This window comes from Macaca fascicularis, chromosome 7, assembly GCF_037993035.2.
Source record: "Macaca fascicularis isolate 582-1 chromosome 7, T2T-MFA8v1.1".
NCBI lineage: Eukaryota > Metazoa > Chordata > Mammalia > Primates > Cercopithecidae > Macaca > Macaca fascicularis.
The window spans coordinates 185633-213029 of record NC_088381.1 but is presented as its reverse complement, the minus strand read 5'-3'; positions in this window follow the sequence as shown (position 1 = coordinate 213029).

Here is a 27397-nt window from a genome sequence, read left to right as displayed (position 1 = left end):
TGCTGAGCGTTGCTTGTTGAAGGCCCGTGTGGAAACTTTCCCTGTAAGCTCGTTGCCCACAGCAGTCTTGGTTCAGAAATCTTTGGACCTCCTGAGACTCCACACAACCTTCTAAACTTTCTAGCGTGACCTTTTCATTTTACTGTTCTCCACTAACTCAGATGTTTTCCAGAATGTAAGTAATCTGCTGCATGCAGGGTGGGGAGTGCCCTCCGTTGGCTCTGGGGAGAAGCATCGCTGTTTCTCCGGGTGGAGCTTCCCGCCCACCATGGTGTGCTCCAAGACGCAGCAGGGTTCCTTGGCAGAAGTAACCGTCGAAGGCCCGTGTCTCCGTGGCATGGTGGCTGTGGGTATGCGGCCTCGCGGCCATACCGGCCCCTCCCCATCAATGGCACCACGGAGAGGAGCAGGGGGAGGCCTGGGATCTGTCTCCAGAGTCACAGCTGTGCTTCCGAGACTGCGTCGTCCGTTTGTAACTAGACATGCAGAGAAAGTGTTGGAGATCGGCAGGAGACGGTGTCTGTCCCTAATGAGCTCAGGCATGCCCTTGAGAGGGTCAGGTTTCTGTGCGGCTGATCTGGACTCAGCCTGGCTGTGGCAGTGCAGGTGACTGCTGGGCTTTGGCAAGGCTGCACCCACTGTCCGTCTGAAATGGCCCCCTTCCCTGGCTCACGGTGCCAACTGGGTCCCCAGGCCTGTGTATGTGTCGGGGAAGGGGTGGGTGGGGGTCCTACTTTATTGCCGTATCCAATGGCACGCGGGGTCAGCACTCAGGAAACATGAGCTGTGTGGGTCAGCGATTGAGTTCAGAAACCTGGAAAATTCAGCAGTGTAGGCTTTGGGCATGACCCGTCCAGCCTTGGGGCTCTTTCTTTCTCTGAATTTCCTTCCATGGCATCCTCCTCATCCCAGGGGCCCCTGTCCGCGTATGGCTGTTGGCAGCTTCACAGGTTCCTCTGCCTCCCCTCCCAGGCCCTGGTGTGGCTGGGACAGCTAGTGGCTGTGCAGACCCCACAGCCAGTAGATCGTTGGTGCCAACGCCTTGGGCCTGGGTACCTGAGTCAAGGACTCCAGTACATGGCTGAGCTCACCCCGAATGTCTGGATCAGAAGGCCTTGGGTTGCAGAAAGGTGGGAGTTCGATATCGAAGGACAGCCTCCAAAGCAGAAGGGGAAATGGCTGTGCTGGATGGGCAGCTAGAAGAGTCTGTGCACAGCCTGGGACCCAGTGCAGACACAGAGCTGACCTGGGCAATGCAGTGACACGGCCACCGTGGAAGTGGGCAAAGTTATAGGCTTCAGATCGATATGGAGGGGCTGGTCTAAAACAATCCTCTGTTTCCTTTAATCCTAGCAACTGCTGGCTTTTGGGGTGGGGGAGTGAGATCTGTGGTGGCCGCGAGGAGAGACAGGGATTTTAATTAAACCCCTTTCTGGGAGAGGGGAGTAGCCGTTTCTGTAGGGCAGTGAGCATCGTCATCTCAGGCAGCTCAGGCTGCTGTAACGAAACATCATTGACTGAGCGGCTTATGAACAACAGGAATTTGTTTCTCACAGTTCTAGCGGCTGGAAGGCAGGATCAGGGTGCCGCACGGGTGGATTCTGGTGTGGGCTCCTTCCTGGTTGGCACACACCTTCTCTCTGGCCCTGACACAATGGGAGGGTGAGGGATTTGCTGGGCCCCTTTCTGAGGCACAAATCCCATTCAAGGGTCTCCAGCCTCGGGAACTCATCACTTCCCAAAGACCTCCTGACAGCATCACATTGAGGGTGAGGATTTCAACCTGTGTTTTGGGGGGCAGGCAGTTCGTAATCTTCACCCTCTTTGTGTATTTCTGACTCAACATTGAGTCTGCCTTTGGCTCTCCAGGGGACAGAGCCTGTGTGGACACTGAGCAAGGTCAGAGCTGCAAGCATGTGCACATCGGGGGCAAGGGAGCTGCCAGGGGTGTGAGAAGGGGTTTCAGCGTCAATCGGAGCTGCTTTCCTGGCAAATGTACTCATAAGCTATCCTGGCAACATTTGCTTTTCACGAAGAGTCGATGAGGCAGTGGGGGCAGCAGGCGGTGTTGCCAGAAGCTTGGAACTGATGGGCAGCAGAGAAGGGGCAGAGGCCATGACCTTGGGGTGGTCAGCAGTGCCAGGTGTCTGCCCTCCAGGTCTCAAGTCTGTGATTGTGCAGAGACTGAGCAGACCGGGGCTTTCCGGCCAGTGTGGCTCTCATGCAGGTGATTATCAGGGTTGCGTTCTATGTAATGTTCCCTCAACCCCATGCCCCCCCCCCCACCAATTTCTGTAACTAGCAGAAATGATGCTGCGTTTCCTTGATGAAGCCTTGAGTTTCCCATGGAGATGTAGGAATAGCACGATTTGGCTCACGTCAAAATACTTTGCAGTGAAGCTGCACGGAAGAGGATTCTAGGCTTCCATTTGACGTTTTCAACAATGCCTGAGTGTTACAGGACCGTCTTGCTTGTTAAAAAGCACCAGATGAAAAAGGCTACTGGTTAATAAAGGAGACTTTTTACATTAGCACAGAGAGGGTGGCTTGAGATAAATTCAGCGTAACATAGGTGTGTTTGTATGCCGTCAAAAGGACCATCTCTCTGCTGGCGACACATGTTTTCCGGTATTGGTTTTGTTCTGAAAAAGGATGACTGGCATTCGGCAGAGTCATTCCAGAATTCACCTGGAAGGTGTCCACATGGTGCCTTTTCTCCTGACATTCTGGGCACCACGAGGAATCATTCATATCTTCAGCACTAGCAGGAGACTTTTCCTGAACACCTGCTCCTCTTTGGCGTTGTGGGTGTGAAGGGGTCAGAGTGAGCCTGTCTTCATGGAGCTTTCAGACACCATGGGGATAGTGTGGCACAAGTGTCGGGCTCAGGGGGGACGGAGGCTTTCCCCCAGAAAACAGCTGCCGATTCCACGATGGTCCTCGACCCCTCCTCCCTCTGTTCCTCTGCGTCATGTGTGAATTAAGGCTGTTCTATCGTAGCGGGGGTGTCATGTTAACTGGAAGTGTGCTTTTTTACTGGGCAGAAAGTAAATTAATGGTACATTTTCCAAGGACAGCGAGGTTTGATTTGATGAATCCAGTGGGGGAAAGGAGAAGGGGCTTGGCTGTGTGGGGATGTGTGTGATGGGAGCAGAATGGAGCAGCCATGCAGGCTGTTGGGATGGAGGGGCCACGCCCGCATTTCCATGGGATCCGTCGCTGTTTGTGCCACTAGACCTGAACCTCTGTCTCTACAGTAGCAACGCATCATTCACGTCCCAGTAGGCCAAGTCCTCAGGAAAATGGGGCCAAAAAGTAGAAAACCATGACCGTAGAAGGTAACGGCACATGACTGAGCTTTCTGGGTGGTGCGTCCTTGTGATAAAAACAGTCCTGAGCTGAACACCAGAATGAAAACGAACCGTCCTCCGTGCTGAAGTCGGAAGAGGTGTGCTTGGCTATCCGCAGTGCCTGCCTGTTTGGGCGGTGATTACTGCAGGTCACACGTGCTGTACAGGAGGAGGGCAGTGAACTCTGGAGCCAGGCTGGCCGGGTGCAAGTCCCAGCTCCATAGCCAGCTCTGTGATCTGGGACAATTCACCTATGTCCTCTGCCTCTCGGTTTCCTCCTCTGTAAAAGGGGGGTAATAGTCGCATCTATCTGAAAGGGCTATGTGAGAATTAAACGACCTTGTAAATGTAAGGGGCTGAGAACAGTATCTGCTCTTGGTGAGCAGAAGGATGACCAAGGAGGTGACCAGCAAAATACCCCTTTCGAAGCCTCAATACTGTTCCATAGTGAGCAAAGACACAGCTCCTCTATGGACGAAGCCATTAATAGTCGATCCTGGCAGGCAGAGTGCAGATTCCTTCGAATCAGAAATTTGAACTCGGGCCAACGACTGCTGTACTGATTGAGTAAATCTTAGGATTTGTTGTTAATGGTAAAGTCTACAAAAACAAACAGTCTGAAGGAGTTTGAGAGGGTGTGGGCTCAGCTGCAATCTCTCCTCCCAAGGCCGTTTGTTAACATCATCTCCAGCCCTGTGGAAAGACAGCAGCAGTGAAGAAAATGTTGGACAAACATTTGGTGTTTGTACACTTCTCCCAGAAATCCTAAATGCTTTGCATGTTTCAGCTAATAATTCATTAAAATGGATTATGCTGACCATTTTATAACCTACTTCACTGCTCTCCTGTCTAAATCCATCCCTTTGTGACACATTTTTTACACTTGGCTCATTTTTTCAATTGTGTTTGCTGTCTTACTGCCATGTAAAGGATAAACGTGCATGTCTATGTTGATTTGACTGAGACAGCTAATGCTAAATATGTCTCTGTTCCTTGAAGGTTGACTTGTGATGGTGTCATTTAAGTCTCTTACTTTTTCCCCTTGAGTCAGCAAAATATTCCATGTTACTTTGAGCAAAACTTGCTCACTAGTGTTATGGAGGGTATAAAAGCAAATGGAATAAGTTTCCTGCCTTCAGGAGGATTGAAATCTCAAAGTCGGTATGACAGCATGGATGGGAGTCAGCTCAGTTTGCAGCTTTTAAAACATGTTGGAATCTTTCGTCTGCCACTTTTAATGGTGAGACCCTGAGCAAATCATTTCCACAAGCATCAGGCTCCCCATCTATGACATGGAAGTAAAAATAGCAATCTTGACAAAATTGTGATGACTACAGACGTGTACCTAACCTCTTATTTACCGCCTCCCGATAGAAGATATTGTAACTCATCCCATTTGAGAGCAGGTGGTGATCACCCCATCCTGTGAGATTCAAGTATAATAATTATCTGGAATCCCCCATCTGCAGGCGAGGAAGACCCAGCAGCCCTCACAATGTCTTCTGGAAACTGGATTTTGTTTGAAGGGTGAACTGACTCCAAGTTTCTTCTGTTTTCACGTATTGTCCTTCCTACGTGTCTCCTGGGGTTTTTCCCTACCTCCCAATCTACATTAACCTGATAACAGCCAGCTATGTTTTCTAGAATTCCCCTAAATTGACTCATGCCAAATACTGAATACAGTAGATTGGGAGGGTTCATTAAATCACGATAGAGCATCCTAAAGAAGGAAAGTAGACACCTTTGTTCTTAAAGGGTCTTCAGCCATCCCACTCTGGAGAAGGTTGCTGATTGCCTCTTCTCCTCGGGCAGTCTTGTTACTATGCATCACTTTTTTTTTTTTTTTTTTTTTTTTCCTGAGATGAAGTCTCTGTCACTCAGGCTGGAGTGCAGTGCCATGATCTTGTCTCACTGCAACCTCCATCTCCTGGGTTCAAGTGATTCTCCTGCCTCAGCCTTCCGAGTAGCTGGACTACAGGTATGTGCCACCACACCCAGCTAATTTTTGTATTTTTGGTAGAGACAGGGTTTCACAATATTGGTCAGACTGGTCTTGAACTCTTGACTTCGTGATCCATCCACGTTGGCTTCCCAAAGTGCTAGGATTACAGGCATGAGTCACCGCACCCGGCCTGCATCACTTTTTAATGCCTCGTCTTCATCCTTACAGCTTCTCCTTCCTAGGGGCCTCAACTCCCAACCCTGGAGTAAGGGTCACAACTGTCCATCTTCATGCAACACAGCTTAATTCCCCTTCTTCTCCTCCCCACCATGCCCTATGGGCTGCTTTTCTACAACCAGAATGGAGACCCAGGGAGATCTGCTAAACTAAGACAGTTCTCACCCCTGGGAGAAAAATCTACTTCCCAGTTCTCAGTCCTGCTAAACTATTGTTAAGATAAAGAAGGACCATGATAAATCCTATTGGCTAAGAGAAGAAGATTCTCCAGGTTGCCATAGGACAAGAGAGGAAGTGACAGAATCTGCAGCCATTTGGTCGAATATGTGATATGTGAGTCATTCTGAGGAATACGTTAAAATTCTGTAGTCAGACCTTGGAAAATGATATTGCCAGTAGAGGGAAGAATGTAACAAAAAACCCAGGCAGAAAACAAACAAGTGTGTGTGGAGAAGAACAATAATGTGATGTGAATGAAGGGTTCGGTGTCACGAGTGAGAAATGGCTGACCGAAAGTAGGGAGATGCAGAGAGGAAGATACCACGGGAAGACTGAACATCACATTAAGTGATTTAGGTGATTCTGCCTGCAGTGCAAATATTTTGGGCTCTGAAGTGAAGTCATCAAAAGGTTTACGTCTGTAATGGAGGATTGGTCTAGATAGCCTCTCAGATCCCACTCGGCTTTGAGATCCTTGATTCCGGGTCACACCTGCGGGTCTGGAGGGCAGTTCTTCAGGGTCATGAAGGAAGGATTCCAGGAGGCTGGAACATGAAGGACATTCAGGTGACCACATCAAGAGATCAAGTGGGGTAACAAGAGCCTGAACTAAAAGGAATGCAGTGTAAATATGAAGAAGAGGAAATGGGAAACTGACTAGAAACGATAAGTAGAGAAAAAGGGAAACGTGTGATTCCAAGGTTTAGAACAGTATTTGTAAGTTACAGTCCCACAACTTCTTGCATAAACAGTATCTGAGAGTCATTTTAAAAAGAATAGCAAACTTCCAAGTTCCACTGAAAGACATCAGCATCTCTGTGGAGTGAATTGGGGAAAGAGAATGAAGAAGTCTGTTCAACTTTTAGATATACAAAATGTGAATTGAATTGCATGAGTGACACCAACAATGTGAAGATATTTAACAGGAGCTCTTTTTTCTCTTTTTGGCCTGTAGTATTTAATCCTTCTATCATCAATATCGTCCTTTCTCTAATTTAATGTCTTTGAACCTTTATTCAAAAATCCACTATGTATAGGTAACATGTTTGTGAGATTATTACTAGACCCTCTAGGAGGTTTCATTAACCCAGTTTTGATAGTTCAGGTAAGTCCTCCACCATTTTTTTTCCAAGTTGTCTTAGCTCTTTTGGGTTCTTTAAATTTCCAGACACATTTTGGAATCTGCTAGTTCATTTCTACTGAAAAAAAAATAAAATAAAATCATGCTGGGATTTTGATTGGAATTGCATTAAACCTCTGATCCACAAGGGCAGAACTGACATCTTAACAATATTGAGCCTGCTGACCCATGAACACAGTATATCACTTCATTTATTTAGTTCTTTAATTTATCTCAGCATCACTGCCTGCTTTACAGTGCATAGATCTTACACATCTTTTGTCAGATTTAGTCTTAATATTACTTTGTAAATTTCCATTTCCAATTATTTCTTTGCCAGTGTATAAAGAGATAAATACTGCTTATGGAAAGTTTGCAAGATACAAGCTAAACACAAACTCACTTATTAGTAAGTAATTTATTATTATTAGTTTTAGTGGCTTTTTGTGATTTCAGGAGATTTTCCACACGGGTGATCACGTCACCTGCAGATACAGATAGTTTTAAATCTTATTTTCTAATAAGGGTGCATTTTATATGTTTTAACTTGCCTTATTGCACTGACTAGACTCCAAAAAAATGCTGAAAAGAAGTGAGAAAAAAGTCATCAAGTGGGATGGTAAATACAGCCCTTGTTCTTCCATTTTGACCTGAAGCACCCAGTGTGATCCTTTTCTCATTTGATTTTTGTGAGGACTTTTTGTTTCCTTTTTTTCCTTTATTTTTTTAAAAATACACTTTATCTTTTAGGCAGTTTCACATTCACAGAAAAATTGAGGGAAAGGTGCAGAGAGACCTTCTATATGCCTTCCCTTCCCCCACGTGCACAGCCTCCCCAACTAACAACACTCCTGTCCAGAAGGAGCATTTGTAATAATTGAAGAACCTACATTGACATATTGTCACCCAGAGTCCACAGTTTACATGAGGGCTCCGTCTTGGTGCTTGTTCTATGGGTTTGAACAAATATGTCATGACATGTATCCACCATGATAGCATCGTACAGAGCAGTTGCACTAAAATCCTAAAAATCTCCGTGTTTCACCTCATCATCTCTCCCTCTTCCCAACACCTGGGAAGCACGGACATTTTCACTCCATAGTCTGGCCTTTTTCGGGATGTCCTTTAGTTGGAAGCTTACAGTATTTAGTCTTTTCCGAGGGGCCTCTTTTGTGTAGCCGTGCATGTTTAAAGTTCCTACGTGTCTTTTCATGGCTTGACAGCTCACTTCCCTTCAGTGCTAAAGAATATTCCATTGTTTGGATATATCACAGGTTATTTATCCACTCACCTAGTGAAGAACATTTTGGTTTCTTCGTTGCCTCCAAGTTTGAGCAATTATGAATAAAGCTGGAATAAAATTAGCAATTATGATTAAAGCTTCTATAAATGTCCATGTGCAGGTTTTTCTGTGAACACAAGTTTTCAACTCCTTTGGATAAATACCTAAGAGTGCAATTGCTGGAGCACATGTTAAGAGGATATCTCGAGCCCATCAATGATACACTGGATACACAAAATGTGGCACGTATATACCACGGAATACTATGCAACCATAAAAAAGAATGGGTTCCTGTCCTTTACAGGGACATGGATGAAGCTGGAAGCCATCATTCTCAGCAAACTAAAAGAGGAACAGAAAACCAAACACCACATGCTCTCACTCATAAGTGGCAGTTGAACAATGAGATCACATGGACACGGGGAGGGGAACGACACACACGGGGGCCTGTTGGGGGGTGGGGGCAAGAGGAGGGAGAGCATTAGGACAAATACTTCATGCATGCAGGGCTTAAAACCTAGATGATGGGTTGACAGGTGCAGCAAACCCCCATGGCACATGTATACCTATGTAACACACCTGCATATGTATCTAAGAACTTAAAGTAAAATGTAAAAATAAAAAATAGGGAGTATAGTTTGGTAAGACAATGTGATAATTTTACAAACACAAAACATGTCATACCCACTTCCCCACCTCCCTCAAGTGCTTTCAACAGCATCCTGTTGCTGTTATTAAGAGAATAAAGCATCTACCATCATCTCCCAGCCCCTGCCTGCCTGCCTTCATTCTTGTGCCACTTTCTCCCGTGTTTACTTCCTTGCACGTGCCTGTTTCCTGCTGCAAGAGGCATTCTGCACGCACCCCCATCTCTGTTTAGACCGTGGTGTCCCTACACTCCACCCCCCTCAACAAGCAACCTCTACTTCTCTCCAGACTGCAAGGGGATCATACCTTCCAGAATGCATCGGTTTTCTACCTCTCATCCCAAGATACGCCAGATTCTTTTACAGCATAAATTTAGAGAACCCCGCTTCCCTTTCTTTGGTGCGCTTTCCTCAATTCTTCATCAGAAACCCATTAGACTGATTGTCATATTAGTGCCCATTCTCCCCATCAGGCCGCAAGTTCGTGTGAGCAGGGGCCACAGTCATGTTGGTGAACCACGGTATTCTCAGTGACTATCCATGTGCTTAGAAAGTATTTGCTGAATGAGTCACAATGGGTCTGCAGTTCCAACCAAAGCTAGAAGCTTGACTTTGGAAGAATGAAAGTAGATAACATCTCCAAAGCAGACCCCATAGCATGAAAAAAGGAAGAACGGAGGCAGAGCTGAAGGATGAATATTGGCACAGGAGTAGGTGAGAGTTTGATGTAGTTTGAACTACATCAAAATCTTAAGAGTAGCCATTTCAGGATGACAAGAGAACAATATGTTGTTTTTGTTCATTCTTTTCAACATTTGCAAAGTTTTTTGCCTTGAGTGTAGTCACTTTTGCAATCAGGTTACAGTGCTTGATGGAATGAGGCCATGAAGCACACACACCACCGAGTTTCTAACACAGAGCAATCTGTGAGGAAGGATGGAGACACAGGAAAGGTTCATTTTAAAGCAATGCAAGTGTTTTTTTCATAAAGGCAAAAGACATTTTTTGAAGTGTTTGCATCATACACAAGTCTGCTAAATTTGGTCAAAAAACAGAAAACAGTAACAGAGGAACACTTTAGCCCACAAGGAGACCAGCACACCCAGCTCGAGACCACTCCAGATGAGGAGTGGAGAGTGGTTTCCTCACAGCTGACCCACAGGGTCGGGTAACACAAGCAGAAGGGAAACATGGGGACCACAGAGACATCAGACTGTGGACTTCATAGCAAGAGACAGCAACACAAACTAGCGGAGTAATTAAAAACTATGGTAAAAAGAGGTCCACATTCTATTTTAACCTGAAATCAGTGGCACGGGGACCACCACACCACCCTGCAGTTGCCTCCTCCCTCCCCCACACACAGCAGCCTCCTGGGACAACATCCTACTTCCAACTTGCAGTTGCCTCCCGTCCCACCCCCCCACAGTGGCCCCCTACGACAACATCGTACTTCCACCCTGCAGCTGCCTCCTGGGACAACCTCCTACTTGCCGGCCACAGCCTGGAGCCCCCAAAGCATGGAGGGGCTTAGCGAGCCACACAGCATTCCCCCTTCACACCTGGGAAGTCAGCCCCTCACTGAAGTGGGTCCTGTGCCCACCAGCTGTGCACGATCAGAGGTGTGAGGTTATGGACCTGGTCACCCACTGTGCAGAGAGGCGTGAGGTCATGGACCTAGTCGCCCGTTGTGCACGATCAGAGGTGTGCAAGGTTCCAGACCTGGTCACCCACTGTGCACAATCAGAGGTGTGAGGTGATGGACCCGGTCACCCGCTGGGTATGAATAGAGGTGTGGGTGGTTAGTGACCTGGTCACCAGCTCTGCACAATCAGAGCCATGCGAAGTTGCAGACCTGGTCACCAGCTGCACCCAATCAGAAGATTTTGAGGTTAGGGACCTGGTCACCTGCTGTGCACAGAAGTGTGAGGTTATGGACCTCGTCACCCGCTGTGCATGATCAGAGGTGGGCCAGGTTAGGGACCATGTGCGTGGTGATGGACCTGATCAGCAGCCAAGACACCTGACGTTTCCAGTGTCATCCTGGCTTCTTTCAAAACTGGAAAAGTCTTCAGATATTTCCCAAAAGCTTGTCCATCTTTGAAAACGATATGCGTGTGCACAGGTGATACCGATGACTGAAGATTGAAGGTTAGAGCATTCCAGCCCCATGCCCATGTCCCATCCCATCTGCGAAAACTTGAGCACAAACATCTCCCTCTCTGAAGCTCCCTGAACCCTGTGGCAGGCCTGAGACTCAGGTCCAGTGTCCTGTCAGTTACACTGAACAAAATGTAATTCAACACTGGCCATGGGCCCTGTGCTTTAAAAACCACATATAAATCTCCCAAAGAACTACAATCTATGAAAGCTTTCATGGCTAGTATTTTAGGAAGACTGATCAGTCTTGACCTAAATCAAAGCCGACACTGCCCAAATTCACTCTAACCCCAGCTTCGTGCACAGGCAGCCATCGCCTGGCCGTCAGGGTGACCAGCAGCCTGGGCACAGACAGGACCAGCGCCGGTCCCTCCCTGCACCTTAAGGGGGCTTCTGAGCTGCTGTCCATGATCAGTGATGGTGACGCCCAGAGCAGCTTTCCGGGAAAGCAGTAAACCTTTCAGGTCCTCACCTCACGAGGATGGCCATGTATAAATCAACCGCCTTTGTTACTGCCCTGCCATTCTCAAAGAGGAGATGGGTTAAACTTCTTTATCCACATGCCCAACACAAGGCACACCTGCCCCAGCACGAGGCTCATCTACTTAATCCCGGGAAACTCACACAACCCACAATCAGAGGCCGCACACAATCAGAGGCCGCGCACAATCCGAGACTGAGCACAATCAGAGACCACACACAATCAGAGGCTGCACAGAGACCACACACAGAGACCCACACAATCAGAGGCCACAAAGAGGCCAGAGGCCACAATCAGAGACTATACACAATCACAGGATGTGCACAATCAGAGGCCATGCACAGTCTCTGCAACCTCATCAGAAACTGTTTCTGACCATTCACCTGAGGCCACCAAGTTTAAATGAGAGGCCCAGGTTTTAAAAGACAGCAGGAGTTCTCTGAAGGCAAACTCCGTGCATTCCACCATCAGCACCATTTGTGCCTGTCACGGTCAGGAAGAACCACAACCACGTCTCGGTGCCCTTGCAGTGCAGGGCGCTGCGTTTCTCCCCCTTTCCAAACCCGCGGCGGCTCCTGGCGACCCAGCGCCTCTGCTCAGCCACACGCCCCCAAGGCCTTCCTCCCTCACCCCACAGGGGAGCTCCCGCAGCCGGGCTATCTGGCTCATCACTCCGATTCAGTCACTTACACCCTCATTCCAGGCTGAAAATCTCTTCTGAAAATATCCAAATCTTACCCACGTCAGGCTCCATCTTTTCCCCAGAGCTCCTCATCCCCTCCAGAGCAGCAGCCCTGGTGCCCGTGCAGCCGGGGCCTGTGGGCAGATCCGTGGGCTCAGAATGCCCAGCCCCTCAGCCCCTCTGTGTGTCCCCTTACTCCCTGCTCCCTGGCGTTAATGCCCTCCGTCTTCGATTTCCTGATAGGCCAAAGGGGGTTAATTCTAAGAGTGCTAACCGAACTGGATCACTTAACACCATGTCGGGCCCAGAATACCCCTTGATCAATGACAGGTATTGCTGCGCTGTTACCATTGCGCTGGGTCCAGGTTTCCTGTGAGCCCTTTAGGCTCTTTGCCGTAAAGGCCACTCAATGGTCCTGTCCAAGCCTGTCTGTGGCAGATGGACAGGTGAGTGGCCGATGCACACGTGTGATGCTGAATGGGATCGTGCAAAGCTGGCCCCGCGTATTGTGGTCAACGTAAGAAAAAAGTCGCCCATGCTTGCTTGCTGCTGCCCTGCGGTGTCCAGAAGGAGCCGCTTAAAGGCAACTGCGCCGCACCTACCTTCTTGGAAGGAGACGGCAAGACCAGACTGGCTGGAGCTGGGAAGTTGTGCGCTACAGATCAGGGCTGCGTAACCCAGGGAAGGCATCACTCGAAACACGTGCTGGAGGGCAGCCAATCCGACCCGACCGTCCACCTCCAGGGTCAGCCATGGGGCTCCACTTGATGTGTCATCCTGATCACCCCTCACAGAGCAAATGAGCCTTTGACTTCAGCCTGTCCTAGGTACAACACTGACTCCCACCTCCCACGTCCTGAACCAGCCTGTTCCGGGGATTGCTGTGGAGGTAGAGGAGCAGGCCCAAGACATCTAGTGGCATTTCCTGGCAAGGACACTCACCATGCTCGACCATAAAACTCGGGTCAACTGGTTTTTCGGAGGGACTGTAATTTACTTGTGGCACGCATGGATACTGATTGACCCAGGGAGGGGCACGGAGGAGGCTGAAGGAAAACCCATGGTGACTGCGCCAGACATTCCCGCACACACCGACATCTTCAGACTGGGGCGGCGTCCTAGTCTTACAATCAAACCGAAAGCCCAGAGAAACTAGGGACCTTGTCCAAGACCAGCAACAGGTATGTGGGCAGCTGGGATTCAACTAAGTCCTTTCCTGGATCCATCCGCGCTGCTCCCTGCCCCCACTCCCACCACCCCGCCATGGCCCCCGATAGACACAGCAGGTCTGAACATCAGGCACCCCGCACGCAGAGTACGGAGCAGAGCCGGCTTCCGCAGTGGGATCTCACACACATCCCACTCCCCTTCTTGCCGAATGCCTCGGGACTCTGTGCGGTCAAGTCTGCAGATGTGGCCTCACTCTGCGCTAGGAGATCTGGGTGGCCGGCAACGTTTTGCAGAGTGCTCCTCCAGACGGGGCTCGTCGGCTGATCCATGAGACACAGGACACCTGAGAGAAGGGCCGACAAACCCCACAAAGTCGCTCCCAACATGGAGAGGACAGGACCACAGCGGGGCTCTCGCAGTCCACGCTTTGGACAGGTCTTGCTGCAAACTGTGGTGCTCGTCAGGCGCGAGGAAGTTTCCCAGGGCAGGAGCTCTAAGTGACACAGCAAAAGCGACACAGGCGATGCAGCAGGATGTACTTCAGCTCAGGGCTCAGGAACCACGGGGTGCAGCGTGGCCTGCAGCAAACCAGACACATCAGAAGCCAATGTCCCACCTTTTACATTCAGTGACATTGAACGGAGGGAGTTATATGTAGCAATCATCTTCCTGGGGGACCCGTACAGCACGCATGACCACCGACACTGACCACGAGTCCTTCCTAGGTCCTGGGGGCTACCCCACTTTACACGCACGGTTCCATGCACAAATCTACGCGTGGCAGTTGTTAGGCCCAGCTTAGAGATGAGGAAAACGCTGCTGGAAAAGCTAAGTGAGAAAATCAGACTTCAGCACACCTGCCATCTCCAAGACCACTACTACTGTATGTGCTAGGGTCTCAAGGGTTGGGTGTGTGGCATTTTAAGGGACTAATTGTAGGTGGTTTTCTTCTCTCCTACACCTGTTTAGCCTGAACGTGCACGTACATGCTCTGCTGCAGGTGCGCTGCCGTATGTAGACCAGCAATGCTCTTTCCTGCCTCGGGTTCTCGTCACTGCCTTCCGGAAAATCTCACCTGCTTTACAGCCAAGCCAGGTAGGCCTGGTCAGCCGCACAGTGAAACTCCTGCAGTGTCAGAGCTAAGTGCTGGCTGAGACTTTAACGGCGAAGACAGTGGAGTAATGGGGATAAACTGAGCAAAACTGTATTGTAACGCAGATGAACGTCTAGAAGCAAAAGAAACTGACACCCCTGAGAGCAGGCGACTGTCTCTTACTATGATGTTAATAGCAGCTTGCTGTTTCCAGTGTCTCCGTGTGCCAGGGTTTCCAGTCAGCGTTTGTGTTTATCTGCTCTTGGGCTACCTGATCAAACCTCTGCAGAGATCAGGGATATCTAAATTGACCCAGTATCTGCAGGCTGGCTGCTCAGAGGCCGTGGTGTGGAACGGCCAGGACATCGCTTAGTCATACGGGGCACAAGCATGTCACTTGCCACTCCTGTCTTTCTGTTTCATCAAACCCTCTTTTCTCCTGAATATTGACCATAGCAAAGTCATTAGCCTTTGAGATGCATTTGAAACATCAACTTGCTTTGTTCAAGAGGTTTAAGACACACGTAAGTCTTTCTTGCCATGCTCAACACACACAGCCGGCCGTTTCTGAAGTCAGTGTTTCTGGAACAAAAGCCTCGGCCTGCCCCAGTGAACATTCACACTGAGCACACTGTCGCAAGGCTGCTTGGCCAACCAGCAGGGGGCAGGAGAGAGCTGCAGGGGCCACGTGGGGTCCCTGCAAAGGCGCCTCACTCCCTCAAATCAAGACCGGTGCCTCCTGCCAATCCAGCGGCTTCCTCCAAGGGGAGGAGGCCTCTTCAGCTGCTACTGCACTGATTTCAGACGGCTCAGCCAATGGGGCAACAGATTCAACAGAGTTCCATGTTGTTTAAGGAAAACTTCTGTTACCAGGCAACCTTAGTACCATATTCAACGTAAAATAACCAACAACATTGTTTCCAAAACAACATGCTACTAGTGCCTTATCCTTCAATGCTGCTTAAACACGGAAAAGTATGAGGAAAAAAGAGCATGGCACTTACTTCTTAAAAAATAACACCTCTTCCAGGTTATTTTTACCCCTATCATAAAGACTTAGAACTGTGGATTCCCTACAGGAATGTGGAGTGGGGTTGGATCCCCACACTGACCCAGCCTCACCCCAGGTCAGTCATCCCCCCACCACGGGGTTCACACCTCTCCAGACACTGTCACCTCATCAAGGAAAGGTGGCGTCTCTGAGCTCTCTTCGCAGGAAGCACCCGAACGGGAGCTAGAGACACAGACACACCCACAACTACTTTGAAATCCTAAACATATTTAAGGACTTCATTATTAGTTTTTTAAAACTGTAAGAACAAAGTGACCCTGGTTTTAACCTCTCTGTCACAATAACACCGTGTACATCTGTCTTTTGCTATTTGTTCCTTCTCCAGCAGCTGCTGCCTGGCTGGCCGACTGCAGAAGAACAGCCTCTGGTACTCCCGGGAAGCCCTCGGTAAAAGCGTGAACACCACGATCACGTCTCAGGACGCCGCACATGTTAGGGTCGCCCACAGACCGCCATTCCCAGTGCCTAGAAGGCACTGAACGGGCCTCCTGTTCTTTGTAAATGTCAACTTTCCTAAGCTAAGTTTTCTTGAAAATTTTTAACTGCAGTCCACACGTACTTCTTTGTGCCTTGTTTTTATCCTAGAGGAATACTTTTATGGAAAATTAAGCTTGCAAGGTTGAAGGATTTTCTGAAAGTCGACTCCTAATCCTGGAAGAAAAAAAAAAATGGGCCAAATGTGGTGCTCACGCCTGTAATCCCAGCAGTTTTGGAGGTTGAGGCCAGGAGATTGCTTGAGCCCAGGAGCTCGAGACCAGCCTGGAAAACATGGCAAAACCCTGTCTCTACTAAAAATACCAATAATAATAATAATAATAAAGCTGGGCATGGTGACGTGTGTCTAGTCACAGCAACTCAGGAAGCTGAGGTGGGAAGATCACCTGAGCCCAGGAGGTGAAGGCTGCAGTCAGCCCAGATTTGCATCACTGCACTCCAGCTTGGGCGACAGAGTGAGACACCGTCTCGAAAAAACAAAAAGCAAAAACAACTGTATAAATCATTATAGAAGGGAGCTGGCCAGGCGCAGTGGCTCACGCCTGTAATCCCAGCAATTTGGGAGGTCGAGGTGGGCAGATCACCTGAGGTCAGGAGTTTGAGACCAGCCTGGACACTATGGCAAAACCCCATCTCTAATAAAAATACAAAAATTAGCGGGGCATGGTGGTGGGTACCTGTAATCCCAACTACTGGGGAGGCTGAGGCAGGAGAAGCACTTCAACCCTGGAGGCGGAAGTTGCAGTGGGCCGAGACTGCGTCACTGCACTCCAGCCTGGGCAACAAGAGTGAGAGTCCACTTCAAAACATAAAAATAAAAATCAAGGGAGCTAATGTTTTTCATTTAAAGGAAGGGAGAAGAACATTCAGTATTTATACCTCTCAAGCACACATCTCCAGTGGTGTCCTAAAGTATTCAAGATACACATTCCTACAAATATAGCTCAAAACTACTCACCAAGTTACATGCTAAAAGCACATGCATTGTAAGAATGCTACATTATATTTTTTGAGCATCTGTATCCAATATTTTAGCATACTGGCAGTTTTCCCTTCAGGTGCTGTATGCCTAAATTATTACATGTTTAGTCATTCATTTTAGAATTTATGACTATTATGCTTTAGGCAATAAACATAAGCTACTAAATTAATGACTTAGGGGAAAAGTTACTAAGTTAACTTGGAAGTTAAACTTTGCAAACTGAATTTGTTGGACCTCATTCAAGCTAGATGATCAGTTTTTTAAATTGTTTCCTGTGTGTTTCCCTCCAGGATGGAAATAGCTTCACTCTCATCCACTGTGCACACTGCAGCCCACGCCTCTCGTCCACCGCGCCACACTGCAGCCTGCAATTCACCCTGTACCAGGCTTTCCACACCGTACCTGAAAGTCACTAAGTATAACCAAGAAGGAAATGAAAAGCAGATAAATGACCTCCACCCCTACATCCAGCATGCAAATGTTAAACATTCATCAAAGTAAAACCAAAATCCCACGTTAGCTCACGATTGTAACTGGTAGAGTTATGTGCATGGCAATTTAAAAAGTCTAGTTAAGTAAAAACCTAATTGAGACTCTCAAGAAAGACATCTGCAAAGATTGACAGTGAGGAGAGGACTTCACTCTGCATCCAGCCTGTTCTGGAAGCCACGGCCAAATATCAGGTTGTAGAGATCCGAAAAGCAGGAAAAAACAAGTGTTGAAAGGTGTACAGTCTCAGCAATGTACAAATTCGATGTAGGATGCTCAGAAACCTTGAATTTCCAATCAGGAAACAGCAACATGAGCAAGTTTCCCAGCAGTGCCCACTTTCTACCTACGGCACGTGTAACAGTTACGCTGGCCACCTCCGGGGGAACAGAGGCTTCCTGGTCACATTCGCTCTGGCAGCCACACAGCTGGCCCCGCCAAACACCTGTCTAATACTGAGGAACCACTCTCTCCCTGGGCTTTGCTCACTCTAGCCAGGAGAGCATATTTACAGAGTACTTTACTGAGTCCTCGTTCAATGCGTCAAGCTTGTTGAAGGCAGGGCAACCCCATTCCTGGCCCAATTAAGTGAACTGAGCAGAGCAAATGCCTCCAGTTGGACGGCACTCAGTCACAACAGCAGTGGCCACTGTTCACAGGGCGCTGGCTTCGTGCCGAGAACAGTTACAAGCGTCTTCTCTCTGTCCGAGGAATGTGCACTGCAACCCTGTGGGGCCGTTTGCAACGTCCACCAGAGTTCTGAGGCAGCCAAGTCCAGGCTGTCCGTGGGCCTTGCCACGTGGCCGTCCACGTCCCCTGCAGATCAGACCTCACTGCAGGGACCATGGGTTCCAGGGCTGCCTTGAGGCACATGCTCCCTTCACCACCTCCTCCTGGCCCCTGACATCAACCCTCACCACTGCTGCCAACACTTGATTTTCTGATGGCTCCTGAGGGGCCTGTTCTGCCCTTCCCTGCTGCCTGCGTCCGGCTTGGAGGGTACCCACATCAACGCCAACACTCACGTAATCACCAACCTTTCCACGGGGCTTGATGCCTAGGAGTCTCAATATCAGAAAGTCAGATTCCTGTGCTTGTTGGAGAATTTCTTCCCATTGTACAAGTGAAGGAGATAAAATTCTAGGTGCCTGCAATAACCTCATTTCCACAACGAAGCAACTTCAGCAGTAGCACAAAACAAACAAACAAAAAAAGCTTTTTTTTTTAAAACTTCTTTTATACAAGCTAAATACAATTTAATTTTTACATCCACGTTCTCATCAGCTCCCACCTGGTGAGCAGGCAAATAGTAATTTTCAAAGAAACAAATTGTTGCATAATTTTAACACTTAGCATTATCACTATTAAGCAAGAAGTATCCCAAAAATACATGATGATCTTGTTCTCACGTTCAAAAATTGATTGTCACACAGTGAAATAACACTTAATGCAAAGGAAATTTTCTTTTCAGGTATCTGTTCTGGAAAAGAAAAAAAAAAAGATTTCTGGCAAAGAGATAAACATTAATTATGTAACAATCCAAAATGCCTCTGGGAAAAATGATGTCATCCAATTAGTTCTTTGAAGTGTTACAAATGCAGCTGAGTTTTAATAGTAATTTCTCCATAATTATCAAAAGAGTCTTCAAAAATCTTAGTGCTGAAATAACTATAAATGGATATAATACGCAAAGCAGAAGAGTTAACATTTGGGGTAGATTTTGGCCCATATTTTTAACATATGCATAGTTATTCACCTAGTTGAAGCTTATCCCTCTCCTCCTAGGCTCTTCAAGACTGATTTTCAAACATAGACTGGCTTTTGGTACATGAAGGCAGCTTTAAAAGATGTCAGGATCAGGCCGGGCACAGTGGCTCAAGCCTGTAATCCCAGTATTTTAGGAGGGCAAGGTGGGCCGATCATTTGAGGCAAGGAGTTCGAGACCAGCCTGACCAATATGGCAAAACCCAGCCTATATTAAATATTTTTGTAATTAGCCAAGCGTGGTGGCACACACCTATAATCCCAGCTACTTGGGAGGCTGAGGCAGGGAGAACTGCTTGAAACCAGGAGGCGGAGGTTGCAGTGAGCCAAGATCGCACCACTGCACTCCAGCTTGGGCGACAAAGAGAGACGGTCTCAAACTAGAACTTAGCCCTCAGGAAAAGCATTGAGCACCCCCCACCCAAACCAACCCAAGGAATCACATGGCAATGGTTATCATCTGATTTCGACAAATAAAGTTCTGTTCTCCCCTCTGAACACAATGGTAAACACCTGCCATCAGCCCACAGAAACTCCCAGGACCCAGTAACACTGGACTAGCAAGATCAATGGGCCACGTATGCAGGGTTCAGCAGCAGAAAGTCATGGCACCGAGAATGGTGTGTGCTCAAACCAGATTCCTTGCTTTCGGGGTGAAGGGGCTTCCCGGGAAAATCTAGTCCAGTTGGATGGTTTCCACTTCCACCATGAGGAGGAAATGGGGGGTTTCCTGAGGGCACTGACAGGACCTGGGTCTCTGCCCCTTTGTCCTCTGTCCTGTTATGGGATGAGGGTGGGCTGAAGGCAGGTTTCCCCTACATCTTCCGGGCAGGAGAGATGGAGCTGACAAGTGGACGACGCTTTTTCCAAAACGTTCCCATGTTTATAACCTGTTATCAACCTGTTTCCCCTGGAGATCAGTGAAGCAGCATCATTGATTCTCTTCCATTAGGGACAACCCGGTGTTACGGGAGGCAGGAGACGACATGCGAGCTGGTCTGAGTCAGTCACTTGTGTCTGGTCCCCAGCGTGCTCGTCTATCAAATGGGCGGCCCCACAGACCAGTGACTTTGAACCAGAGTTCCATGGAGGTTGCCCAAGGACAGGGAGGGGGAAGAGGGGGAAGAGGAGGAAGAGGAGGGAGGAGGAAGAGGAAGGAAGGAAGAAGGGGAAGAAGGAAGGAAGAAGGGGAGAGGAAGGAAGGAAGGAAGGAAGAAGGAAAGGGGAAGGAAGAAGGGGAGGGGGCGGAAGAGGAGTGTGGAGGGAGGAGTGTGGAGGGAGGAGTGTGGAGGGAGGAGTGTGGAGGGAGCACTGTGGAGGGAGCAGTGTGGAAGGAGGAGCAGAAGGGGGGTTCTCTGAGGAGGAGGGCCAAGTTTTTGTGGTGTCTTGGAGTCAGAGGTGGCAGTGGCTTGGGCTCTAGGCCCTCTGTTGCATAGTTTTAGGCTTTAACTATTTATATTTGTGGACTCTTTAAAAGATTTAATTTGAAGGAAACCGGAGTTGGGGATACCTTGCTTCTAAAACACAATTTCTCAAGCCTGAGACTAAGTGCTAGGCATTGCTCATTCTGTTACAATCATTTCCTCCTATTTAAAATCAGCCACACACCCCCAATCTCTCTTCAGGGCAAACATCTTTTCCGAGGATCTCAAACAGCAGAGCGAGCGGCCCGTGACCCCAGCCGTGGGCACGAGGAGTGAAGAGGAGACGTGTGGAGAGGGCTGCTGATGACATGAGAGGTAGAGGCCCGGCACCTCCCTCCAGGGGCTGTGCTCCTCCAGGCCTAAAGGACATCCTCGCCTCTGGGGTGAACAAGCAGCACAAACTATCAACACTTATTCCAAAAGAACAGGAAGAAAATTCAAACGAAGTTAATACAGTTACCCCAACACAACACTGCAGCAGCCCAGAAACAGGAGGGCCACTGAGCCTGAGGTGGGCGGTTCCAATAGCAGGACAGCGACGTTGGCATTAGGGCTTTTCGGCAAAGAAAAAAAAAAAAAAAAGACACAAAAGGTAACATAGGCCACCCATTATTTCCTGCCAGTGGAAAGACACCCACAGGCCCCCAGATGCCAACGGCCCCTTGGGAACGAGCTCACGCAGCACTTCAGGTCTTCGCACGAGCAGGCACGTGGTGTCCTCAGTACCCCCGCCTGTGACACACACACCACAATTGACTCCCATACCTGAGGGTCCAGGGGAATGGCGGGAAATTCTCGGGGGACCGGGCATCCTGTGAGGGCACTGCATGACTATGTACCTCAGAGGGGTCCCCGGGCAGGTGCTCTCTCTCCAAAGGATGAACTGGATCCTGACCACACCCAGATTGCGCTGGCCTCCAAGCCGAGCGCCAACATCTCACATCCAAAGGGATGCACAGATGCCTGCTGCACGTGGAGCCCAAGCCCCTCGCAGAGCTCAGGACGAACCCAGTGTCCAGGCCTGGGGCCGTCACCAGCCAGGAGAGGTGTCCGGGGCACTTCCCAGCGATGGCCACAAGAAGAAACAACTCAGGACAAAGCCAGTGTCCAGCCCCAGGGCCATCACCAGCCTGGAGAGGCGTCTGGGGCATTTCCCAGCGATGGCCATGGGAAGTAACAACTCAGGCCCATCAGGGGCTTCCTCACTATACGGGTGTTAGAAGTAGAGACAGAGGTTCAGGTCTAGTGGCACAAACAGCGACGGATCCCATGGAAATGTGGGCGTGGCCCCTCCATCCCAAAAGCCTGCATGGCTACTACATTCTGCTCCCATCACACACATCCCCACACAGCCAAGCCCCTTCTCCTTTCCCCCACTGGATTCATCAAATCAAACCTCGCTGTCCTTGGAAAATGTACCATTAATTTACTTACTGCCCAGTAAAAAAGCACACTTCCAGTTAACATGACACCCCCGCTACGATGGAACAGCCTTAATTCAGACATGACGCAGAGGAACAGAGGGAGGAGGGGTCGAGGGCCGTCCTGGAATCGGCAGCTGTTTTCTGGGGAAAGTCTCCCTCCCACCCGAGCCCGACACTCGAGCCACACTATCCCCATGGTGTCTGAAAACTCCATGAAGACAGGGTCACTCTGACCCCTTCACACCCACAGCGCCAAAGAGGAGCAGGTGTTCAGGAAAAGTCTCCTGCTAGTGCTGAAGACAGGAATAATCCCTCGTGGTGCCCAGAATATCAGGAGAAAACAAGGCACCATGTGGACGCCTTCCAGGTGAATTCTGGAATGACTCTGCCGAATGCCAGTCATCCTTTTACAGAACAAAACCAATACCGGAAAACATGTGTCGCCAGCAGAGAGATGGTCCTTTTGACGGCTTACAAACACACCTACGTTACGCTGAATTTATCTCAAGCCACCCTCTCTGTGCTAATGTAAAAAGTCTCCTTTATTAACCAGTAGCCTTTTTCATCTGGTGCTTTATTAACAAGCAAGACGGTCCTGTAACACTCAGGCATTGTTGAAAACGTCAAATGGAAGCCTAGAAACCTCTTCCGTGCAGCTTCACTGCAAAGTATTTTGACGTGAGCCAAATCATGCTATTCCTACATCTCCACAGGAAACTCAAGGCTTCATCAAGGAAACGCAGCATCATTTCTGCTAGGCACAGAAATTGGTGGGGTGGGCATGGGGTTGAGGGAACATTACATAGAAAGCACAACGCGATAATCACCTGTATGAGAGCCACACTGGCCGGCAAGCCCCGGTCGGCTCGGTCTCTACACAGTTACAGACGTGAGGCCTGGAGGGCAGACACCTGGCACTGCTGACTACCCCAAGGTCGTGGCCTCTGCCCCTTCTCTGCTGCTCATCAGCTCCAAGCTTCTGGCAACACCGCCTGCTGCCCCCACTGCCTCATCGACTCTTCGTGAAAAGCAAATGTTGCCAGGATAGCTTATGAGTACATTTGCCAGGAAAGCAGCTCCGATTGACGCTGAAACCCCTTCTCACACCCCTGGCAGCTCCCTTGCCCCCGATGTGTACATGCTTGCAGCTCTGACCTTGCTCAGTGTCCACACAGGCTCTGTCCACTGGAGAGCCAAAGGCAGACTCAATGTTGAGTCAGAAATACACAAAGAGGGTGAAGGTTACAAACTGCCTGCCTGCCCCTCAAAACACAGGTTGAAATCCTCAGCCTCAATGTGATGCTGTCAGGTGGTCTTTGGGAGGTAATGAGTTCCCGAGGCTGGAGACCCTTGAATGGGATTTGTGCCTCAGAAAGGGGCCCAGCAAATCCCTCACCCTCCCATTGTGTCAGGGCCAGAGAGAAGGTGTGTGCCAACCAGGAAAGAGCCCACACCAGAATTCACCCGTGCGGCACCCTGATCCTGCCTTCCAGCCGCTAGAACTGTGAGAAACAAATTCCTGTTGTTCATAAGCCGCTCAGTCAATGGTGTTTCGTTACAGCAGCCTGAGCTGCCTGAGATGACGATGCTCACTGCCCTACAGAAACGGCTACTCCCCTCTCCCAGAAAGAGGGTTTTAATTAAAATCCCTGTCTCTCCTCGCGGCCACCACAGATCTCACTCCCCCACCCTGTAAGCCAGCAATTGTTAGGATTAAAGGAAAATGAGGATCGTTTTAGACCAGCCGCTCCATATCGGTCTGAAGCCTGTAACTTTGCCCAATTCCACGGTGGCCGTGTCACTGCATTGCCCATGTCAGCTCTGTGTCTGCACTGGGTCCCAGGCTCTGCACAGACTCCTCTAGCTGCCCATCAGCACAGCCATTTCCCCTTCTGCTTTGCAGGTTGTCCTTCAATATCCAATCCCCACCCCTCTGCAACCCAAGGCCTTCCGATCCAGGCATTCGGGGTGGGCTCAGCCATGTACTGCAGTCCTTGACTCAAGTAAACCAGGCCCAAGGCGTTGGCACCAATGATCTACTGGCTGTGGGGTCTACACAGCTACTAGCTGCCCCAGCCACACCAGGGCCCGGGAGGGGAGGCAGAGGAACCTGTGAAGTTGCCAACAGCCATATGGGAACAGGGGCCCCTGGGATGAGGAGGATGCCATGGAAGGAAATTCAGAGAAAGAAAGAGCCCCAAGGCTGGACGGGTCATGCCCAAAGCCTACACTGCTGAATTTTCCAGGTTTCTGAACTCAATCGCTGACCCACACAGCACATGTTTCCTGAGTGCTGACCCCGCGTGGCATTGGATACGGCAATAAAGTAGGACCCCCACCTCCCCCTTCCCCGACACATACACAGGGCCTCCGTCCTGGCGGGAATTCAGGCCTGGGGGCCCAGTTGGCACCGCGAGCCAAGGAAGGGGGCCATTTCAGACAGATAGTGGCTGCAGCCTTGCCAAAGCCCAGCAGTCACCTGCACTGCCACAGCCAGGCCGAGTCCAGATCAGCCGCACAGAAACCTGACCCTCTCAAGGGCACGCCTGAGCTCATTAGGGACAGACACCGTCTCCTGCTGATCTCCAACACTTTCTCTGCATGTCTAGTTACATATGGATGACGCAGTCTCGGAAGCACAGCTGTGACTCTGGAGACAGATCCCAGGCCTCCCCCTGCTCCTCTCCGTGGTGCCATTGATGGGGAGGGGCCGGTATGGCCGCGAGGTCCCATACCCACAGCCACCCTGCCACGGAGACGCAGGCCTTCGACGATTATTTCTGCCAAAGAACCCTGCTGCGTCTTGGAGCACACCATGGTGGGCGGGAAGCTCCACCCGGAGAAACAGCGATGCTTCTCCCCAGAGCCAACGGAGGGCACCCCCCACCCTGCATTCAGCAGATTACTTACATTCTGGAAAACATCTGGGTTAATGGGGAACAGTAAAATGAAAAGGACACACTAGAAAGGTTAGAAGGCTGTGTGAAGTCTCAGGAGGTCCAAAGGTTTCTTAACCAAGACTGCTGCGGTCAACGAGCTTACAGGGAAAGTTTCCACACGGGCCTTCAACAAGCAACGCTCAGCAGGGAGGAGCCACGTTCTGGGCAGAACCTCAGAACAAGAACATCGGACACCACAAAGTCACATCAGAGCCAACAGCAACTGAAATACAGCGCTCTCCTAAGATGTGTGCATCACCTGCAGAAAGTCACCACACATTAAGATGGGGGAAGAAAAGGATAAGGTTAGAAACAAATTTGAAGTAATTTCTGCATACGTAAAATTTCTACATCCACTGGCTTTCTTTCTGGGAGTAACAACTTTTACATGAGATGCACATCCCCGTTGGAAGGAGTTTGGGTTTTCCGTGGGCAGAGTCAAGGGCTCTCCAAGAAATGTGAACCTTTTCTCACTCACTGAGCCGCGTGCCCTGAGGCCGTCCTGGCCTGTCTGAGCACCTCCCTGGCTCTGCCTCCAGCCAGCTCCTTCCAGCACTCACCCCGCTGCTCCCAGAGCCTGCACTGGCGCAGGATCTCCTCTTCTGCTGCTGTCAATCTTCCACTTTAGGGTAAATAAGTTGGAAACTAGAAAGTTATAAGACCCCTTAGCTTTTTAAAAATTTGTCTTCTCAGAAAACAATACTAATTCTACTTCCATGGTTTAATATGTTGCCCCCATCTGCATGTTCATGGATATGTGTTTTTATATATTTTTTAATCAGTACTTATAAAAGCATGCACTGTTGCTACATTCAGTTCAATTACATTTGATGTAAGAAGTTTTAATTTCAGTGAATTCAGGCACTCAAAATTTAAGCCCTCTGACATCTATTAATCAAACGGGAAAATGACAGGTAGATATTACAAAAATCAAGAGAAGTGTTTAATGTAAATCCTGCACTTTCAAATATTTCCACAAATGTAATGTATACATTAGTACATAACCTTGAGCATTTTCACAACTCTTTGCACTCAAATTCCATTCTTAACTTTTATAGATAAATCGACATCCATATGTGATTTTAAGCAGCTCAAACATCAGCTCTTATAAACAATCAGAAATGTTGCGGGCAAATCCCACCGAGCAGCAAATAACGGAACTGTACCCAACAACCCAGGTACCTCCCCTGAGGCATCTGGAACTTGAGCATTACAAGCAGCCTTTGGTTTCTGAGGCACCCGAGAGTGGGGACTCCCAACTCCCCAAGTCTAAGAAGGCCTCAGCGATAAGGAAAACTGGTCAAAAAGTCATCCCTGCCGGCTCCCTGCGCCACGGGCTCCTCCCTGCCCGCCCTCAGCCACGTGCTTACAAGATCTCACTTCCTCTCTGTCCCGCAAAGCCTGACTCCTGATTCCAGCCCTGCCGCTTACTGGGATGTGGCCATGGACGTCAACTGCACCTGTAAGGGGAGAAGCTGGTCAGGATACAGGATCCTGGCCATCCTGGCAGTGCTCAAGCTGATACTGTAACTTGGTAGTGAGTTACTTAATGCAAAGGTTTAACTTTGAAAAATTTAGATACGTGTATTCTAAAAGGGAAATTCTGAACGTAGAACACAGGCCACACCCTCACACTGATGTTGTCTGGCCAGCACATTTTTGTTTGCCTTTTCAATAGACGTTTTTAAAAGCAGTTTTCGGTTCATAGCAAAATGAAGAGGAAAGTACAGAGAGTCCTCACATATCCTTTCCCAACACAGGCACAGCCTCCATCATTCTCCTGCCCTCACCAGACCAGCATGTCTCTACGACCGACAGACCCGCATCAACACGGCACCACCACCCACAGTCCACAGCTCACACGAGGACTCGGCCTGCTGCTGCTCACTCTGTGGGTTTCACAGACGTGGAACGGCATGGATCCCCCATGAAAGCCCCACCTGGAGTTGCTGCCCCACCCTACACACCCCCTATGCTCCTCCCATTCATCTCTCCCCTCCCCAACCACTGACAGCTGCTGATTGTTTTACTGTTTCCACAGCTTTGCCTTTTCCAGACTGTGCTGTGGTTGGACTCAGACAGCAGGCAGCCTTTCCAGATTGGAGTCTCACTTAGCAACATGCGTTTATGATCCTTCTGTGTCTTTTCATGGCTTAGGGGTCCAGTTCTTTTTAGTGCTGAATAATATCCCAGTATCTGACATACCACAGTTTATCCATTCACCTGCTGAAGGGCATCTTGGTTGCTTTCTAGTTTTGGCAATTATAAAGCTGCTGTCAACGTCTGTGTGCACATTTCCGCATGGAAGTAAACTTTCAGCTCCTCCGAGTAAACGTCCAGGACTGTGATTGCTTCTGTGGTCGGAGAGCTTAGTTCCAAGGAAAACCGCCATGCTGCCTCCCACTGGAGCTGCCCCACTTCCCCC